We start from the raw sequence: 7,271 nt of genomic DNA on the forward strand, positions 1-7,271 counted from the left end.
CTGTGGAGGTTGTTTCTGCTTTTAGTAACTACATTCTATTTCCAGATCTTTATATTTCCAGATATTTATATTTCCCATGTCGTCTAGTGATATATTGTTATTCAGTGGTATTGGAATATCGATTTGGTGACGTTTTATCCTGTTTGTATTTGATTATAATTTTTTAATTACTTATTCAGTGGATGCCTTTTCAGAATCTCCAAGGCTGGAGATAGGAAGAAGGCATTCTGAGACGGATGACCTGACTCAAATGTTTTATTATACGGGGTGGTATCAAAAGGTTTCTAGATTAGATATGTTTAATACAAAATAACTTATTTACTTAAGTTTTAACGTCATCTCCTTCGAAATAGACACCTCGCGCAGCAATACACCGGTCCCAGCGTTCCTGCCACTTTTCGAATCCGGCCTGGAAGTTGTTTTCCGTAAGCAAGTCGATGTCAAAACGGCTGGTAAGATGCCAAACGGCTGATAAGATGCCAAACGGCTGGTAACGAGTTAAGACTACCACCTAAGTAGGTCATAGGATTTGAACGCAGAATGCAAAGAGATGGAACAAATACCGCATGGCATCCAGTTTGATGTGCTAACAGTTCTGTCAAATCACTACATTGGTGTTTTTTTTATTAACTACAAAAGGACAAAAAGCAAAGTTGACCTCGTAGGGTTAGAACTCAGGGCTTAGGGAGTCAGAAAAATATCGTAAAGCATTTCGTCAGACTCCTATTGTAAGGCCACTTTGTCGCCTGCCAATAGGAATGCTGAAGGCACCAAAAGGACCAAATAGCGGTGTTAAATCGAGCGATGGAGGAAATCTATCACTCAAACGTAAGTACAAGGACCAATGTTTTTAAAGGGGGAAAAATATGGTTAACTGAATCAGCAAAAATACAGGTAGTTATTTATCGACTCCATGGAATATGAAGGGCAAAGTCAACTGGTATGGGATCTGAAATCAAATTGTCAGGACATAAAAGTAAATAATGTCTAGATTTGTAGATTTCAATTCATAAATTTGTCTGTGTGAATCGGCACGTCCCATTGTTATACGATCCCATTGTTATTCTCTGGATCTTTTTGTGGCATATGTTTCTACTATCAACCGATCTTATCCATCGGTTTCGCACAGAAACAAAGTAATAAAGTGGATCAATGGATCAATAATACTACATGCTATAAAGATTGAATATACCCACTCTGTTGACAAATGTACGGGCGCCTACATTTTTCTTAGACGACTATATATATATATATATGTGTGTGTGTGTGTGTGTGTGTGTGTGTGTGTGTGTGTGTGTGTGTGTGTATGTATGTGTGTGTGTATGTGTGTGTGTATATGTGTGTGTGTGTGTGTGTGTGTATGTGTGTGTGTATGTGTGTATGTATATGTGTGTGTGTGTGTGTGTGTGTGTGTGTGTGTGTGTGTGTGTGTGTGTGTGTGTGTGTGTGTGTGTGTGTGTGTGTGTGTGTGTATACATATCTTTTTAGGTAAGACTGCTGATCAGTCAAAAACAATATAGCTGATTTCATATCATAGCTCCTGTATATTCCCGCAGTTATTTTTGTATTTTGCATCATTATATGATTTGGTTAGTTTCTAGTAGGAAGGCTTTCATCTTTTACCGCGATCCTTCAGCATCAGCATTAAATCCTGCATTTCTCAGTCAGTTCTGATTTTATCTTTCGGTGAATTCTTTGGGCTTTTCTCTTGTAGAAGACTTTTTCTTTTGGTCAATATTTTAACATGACGTTTTGTGATCTCATTTTAAGTTCAGATTTTATTTTATGAATAGATTGTTGTTGTTTCTAATTATCCCAGCAGATACATGTTACTTCTGTATATATGCTTTGTGTTTGTTGGCTTCCCAGAAGACAGAAAATAGCTTTTGCATCTTTGCTAAATAGTTTTGTTCCTATTGCAGATAGTTTGTAAAAAAATTTTCAAGTTGCTGTAAAGCTAATAAAAATATATATACACTATTCATCCATACATCCATCTTCTCAACTTACTATTCCTGGGATGGTTATGTGGGTAGAGTACTACAGCACCTCCTCAGAAACAAACATTTTTGGACTCTCCAGCTGGATTTCTAAGCGTGACCAACTGAGACTATGGATATTATCCAACCATCTCGTTCTTCGTCTCCTGCCGATTGGCTCGGCTTGAAGAATCCGTCTTGTGATTCTTTCCTGTGACGTTCTAATCGCATGTCTGTAGTACCAGAGTTGTTATCTCTTAATGCAGATGAGTAGCGGATCGAGTTGGAGAGACTCCTTGATCTCCGAGCTACGCACCCTGATATCCATGGAGGAACCCCATTTCAACCACTCACAATCCATTCGCGATCGTACTCTTTCGGTCACTACCCAACAATCATGATAGGCGAGGACAGGCGTAAAAACAGAATGTGTATGAATGTGTGTATATACATAAGCTGTATATATACACAAGAATTTATAATAAATACAATCTTTCTTTGTAGGCTTTCTGGTGGTATAGTCGTTACTGTGTCTATTTTTGTATCCAGTTTTGCTAATTCATTTAGTTTCTATCTGAAACTTATTTCTAGCTAAGTTAGGATATGATATTTATCACTTTATTTTATCCATTTAGTTCTGCTTCGAGTATTAATTTAATCCGACTATAATATTCCTTCCTAGCTTTCAGTTCGTTTGTGTGATCTAGTTCGTTAATTTCTAAATATTTCTATATGTATGTGTTTGGTATAATTCACTTATCTCTGTCATTTTATTTATCATGATAAGACTAGAGTTTATTAACATTTTTCTTCTCAAGGGGCCTTGATGTTTAATTTTCGAAGGCAAATTTCATACCAGTTTCTTCTGAGCGTCAGTTTCTAATTGCAGTAGCAGCAACAACAGCATTAGTAGTAGCAATAATGATAATAATCCTTTCTACTAAAGGCACAAATTGAAATTTTTGGGGAGGGGACAAGTCGATTATATCGACCCCAGTGTTCTTCTGGTACTTATTTCACCAACCCCGCAAAAAAAACAAAACAAAAAAAACAAAGTCAACCTAAGCGGCATTTGAACTCAGAATGTAAGAAATGCCGCGAAGCATTTTTCCCGGCGTGCTAGCGACTCTGCCAGCCCGCAGCCTAAATAATAATGATAATCCTTTCTACTAAAGGCACAAGGCCTGAAATTTTTGGGGAGAGGACACACCAGTGTTTCACTGGTACTTAATTTATCAACCCCGAAAGGATGAAAAGCAAAGTCGACCTCGGCCGAATTTGAACTCAGACAGTAGCGACGGACGAAATGCCGCTAAGCATTTTGCCCGGCGCTAACGATTCTGCCAGCTCACCGCCTTAATAATAATACTATTAATAATCCTTTTTACTAAAGGCACAAGGCCTGAGATTTTGGTGGAGGAGACTAGTCGATTACATCGACTCCAATGTTTCACTGGTACTTAATTAATCGACCCCGAAAAGATGAAAGGCAAAGTTAACCTTGGTAGAATTTGAACTCAAAACGTAGCGACGAAATGTCACTAAGCATTTTGCCCGGCGCTCTAAAGATTCTGCCAGTTCACCGCCTTAATAATAATGTTAATAATAATGATTTCAAATTTTGGGACATGGCTAGCAAGTTCGGGGGAGGGGGTAAGTCGATAACAACTGGTACTCATTTTACCGACCCTGAAAGGATGAAAAGCAAAGTCAATCCCGGCGGAATTTGAACTCAGAACGTAGCGATGGACGAAATGCTGCTACAATTCTGCCAGCTCGCCGCCTTAATGATCATGATGATTTCTTTATTGAACATTAAGGGTTTACAAAGGGATCAAACACGGTACAGGATGATACAATACAGTGTGGAGTTACATAAGAGCATGCAATAGGTTAGAAGAAACAAACAATAGGATAGAAGAAACAAACATCTTAAACAAGAAATATTTCGCCGAAAGGAGTAGATTTTCGAGGGCTGTTCGTCTGAACAAAAACCATGGCCATTCTCTCCTCATCTTCCTTCCCCAGTCTAGAAGCACATGCTCAAAGCAAAACCCGTTCTTGACATTCTCATACGCCTTTCTACAAATTTGTTCTAGTCTATTAATTATCAAGCAATGTTTATGTTTTTAGCGCTATTGACATCACTGGATTGAATGGTACTGTCCAGGAGTCGAAACTATAATGCTATTCATTAGGTAGCTAATGAAAGATATACACGTTTGATGTGTTTGTTGACTGACTCTTTTGTATTTTGTGTTCACGTGGTTCTAAGTTGACCTTCATTGAAATTCTAGTCCTCGTTGGACTGAACTTGTTAAGGGTTCTAAGTTTCTTGCTTTATGGTGGTTTTGTTGTTTATATTATATTATACGGTGACGTATGATTGTCCTTCATAGGCATTCTAATTCCGGTAAGGGTAGTACTTTTGTAAGGGTTTCTAGTTTAGGGAGGTTTTGCCACACACACACACACACACACACACACACACACACACGCACATGCATATACATATACATACATACATATATATATATATGCATATAAAAGCATTGAAATATATGCATATAAAAGCATAAATATATATGCATATACACATATACATATACACACGTATGTATGTTAATTTTATATGTTTGTATGCTTGCATGTATGTATGTTTGCATGCATGCATGCATGTATGTATGTATGTATCTATCTATCTGTCTGTCTGCCTGTCTGTCTATCTGTCTGTCGATCTATCTATCTATCTATCTATCTATCTATCTATCTATCTATCTATCTATCTATCTATCTTTTTTTCTATTTAGAAAAATAGTGATGCATACAAGGGAAGGAAGACAGAGAAATGTCGCGGAAATACTTCGATGTTATACTTCTCAGGACTATGAAAAATATCGTCTTTGAAAGGTGAAATAGAACACTAGCTCATTATTCGAAGTCCAACATTGCACTATCGTTGAACTGTCTTTTCTTATTGTGTGCAATTCTAAATATCTATCGACTGTTTACGAACTGAATTTATGGAGACCGATGTCATTATTATACGTTTCAAGAAATTCAACAGATTTATGAAAATATTTTGACTTCAAGCTACTAATTTAGGTATTTGTTTGATTACTAAGCAGCTTGCATGGCTAACATGATTTTCTCTGGAATTAATGGCTACGTACGAAGTGTAAAAACAGACTACATAGAACTACAACAGTTCTATATCTTAAAACACGTATCAATCATCGCCATTTTAACTTTGTTACCCAGACATCTTCCCATCAAACAATTAGTCTCTAATTTCCTTATGTGTTCGCTACTATCAATGTTGGTTTTTTTATTAGTGTAACTCGATTCCAACCAATAAAGCGACTAATATGATATCTTAAATGACTGAAATACGAAAGTGAATATAATCTATTTGTTGTATATTTAATTTGGTTTCAGTACCTCATGTATCTCTGTTTCATATCATTCCTCACAACGTTTTTCATATCTATAGAAAAGTTAATCTGTTTTTAATGCCATTTAATTCAATTCGTGTACACACACACACACACACACACACACACACACACACACACACACACACACACACACACACACACACACACACACACACACACACACACACACACACACACACGTACTCATATTCGCTCTAACTGTTGACTGTCTGTTGGCCTTAGAAGGTGTCTATATTTGCTCACGATAGAGTATGACGTGCTAGCAGGTCAAACTCGCTTACGAGAGACGTGTGTGTATGTTTATGTGTATGTATGTATGTATGTATGTATGTATGTATGTATGTATGTATGTATGTATGTGATGGTGCATGGCTCAGTGGTTAGAGCGTCGGTCTCACAATCGCGATGTAGTGAGTTCGATTTTCGAACCGGGCTGTGTGCAGTGATCTTGAGCAAGACACTTTATTTCATGTTGCTCCAGCTCACTCAGTTGTAGAAATGAGTTGCGACGTGAATGGTACCAAGCTGTGTTGGCCTTTGCCTTTCCCTTGGACAACATCGGTGACGGGGAGAGGAGAAGCTGGTATGCATAGGTGACTGCTGGTCTTCCATAAACAAATGGTTTTCTGGTGCATAAATGCACATCACCAAAACAAAAAAAAGAAGAAAAAAAAGAAAAGGAAAAGTACCACATGAAGATTTTCCTCTCTTGGTAAATATCGCAGTATTTGTGTATTCTTACACAACATCCATTAAGTGGTAAACAAGCCTCGTAAAACTTTACCAAGGATCGTATTATGGTTAGAATGTCACTGAAGGTTTAAGAGTGCTGCTGAGATATCCTGCGAGTTTAGCTCCACTTCCGATGTCCACGTATCGCACAAAACAGTTTCTCGAGGTTTCGAGGTTCTAGGTTGCTTGCTTAGGCACCGGCAAAGAAAACTCTGATCTCCAGGAAGAATCAAAGAGCCCGTCTTCGTTTCGCTCACGAACATGTTTGGACAGAAGAACAGTGGTCGCAGGTTCATTTTAGCGACGAATCGAAGTTTAATGTGATTGATTCCGATGGAGGGATGTAAGTCCGACGAAGAAGTGGCAAAAGGTTATCTCGTGCATGTGTGAAGAAGACAGTGAGATATGGAGGAGGCAGTGTAATGGTACCTGGAGTGATTTCTGCTGCTTGTCCTGGTCCATTTCTTCGACTACAAGGGATTGTCAACGGTGAAATCTACAAACAGATTCTTAGACATGCCCTTCCACATCTCATGGACTGGCCACCTCAAAATTCCGATCTCAACCCTATAGAAAACGTTTGGAAAATTATTGGAGATGGAGCGTGAAGGAGAAATCCGAATGGAACAATATTACTCCATCATTTTGCAAGAAATTGATTCAGTCCTGTGATTTACCACAGGATTGAATTAACATGCCAGATGTCAGGATGTCATTGATAGTAAAGGGATGTTCACAAAATATCAATAGTAAGGGTTTCTTTTTTGCTCTTTCTCCATTAACTTTTGGCCGTTGCAGCTTGGAAGATTATTTGTTTATTTCCTCATAACTTACGAAATATTTATTCCATTCACTTGAAATTTTCACGAATGATAGATATTAGATATATCTAAATATGTGTTAAATATCTTCTATAATAACTATTTCAATACACTTGTTCTTACTGACCCTTATATTATGGCTGCTATTGTGTATATATATATATATGCATACATAAGTATACATATATTGTATACGGATATGTTTATATATATATATTTATTTGTATATTGTATTTCGGGACGGTCATTTGTTTTCGCCAAATAAACGCACGCACTATATA

The 7,271-nt window shown here is 37.5% G+C and overlaps 1 long non-coding RNA gene across 1 annotated transcript; it reads left to right on the plus strand.

Moving 5' to 3' along the window:
* The first annotated feature begins 402 nt into the window (after positions 1-402).
* Positions 403-5,360, plus strand: LOC106870827 (uncharacterized). Its single transcript, XR_001409582.2, has 2 exons — positions 403-828; positions 4,790-5,360. It is a non-coding gene; the product is annotated as an uncharacterized LOC106870827 (long non-coding RNA).
* The last annotated feature ends 1,911 nt before the right edge of the window (positions 5,361-7,271 follow it).

Source organism: Octopus bimaculoides, chromosome 1, assembly GCF_001194135.2.
Source record: "Octopus bimaculoides isolate UCB-OBI-ISO-001 chromosome 1, ASM119413v2, whole genome shotgun sequence".
Classification (NCBI taxonomy): Eukaryota; Metazoa; Mollusca; class Cephalopoda; order Octopoda; family Octopodidae; genus Octopus; species Octopus bimaculoides.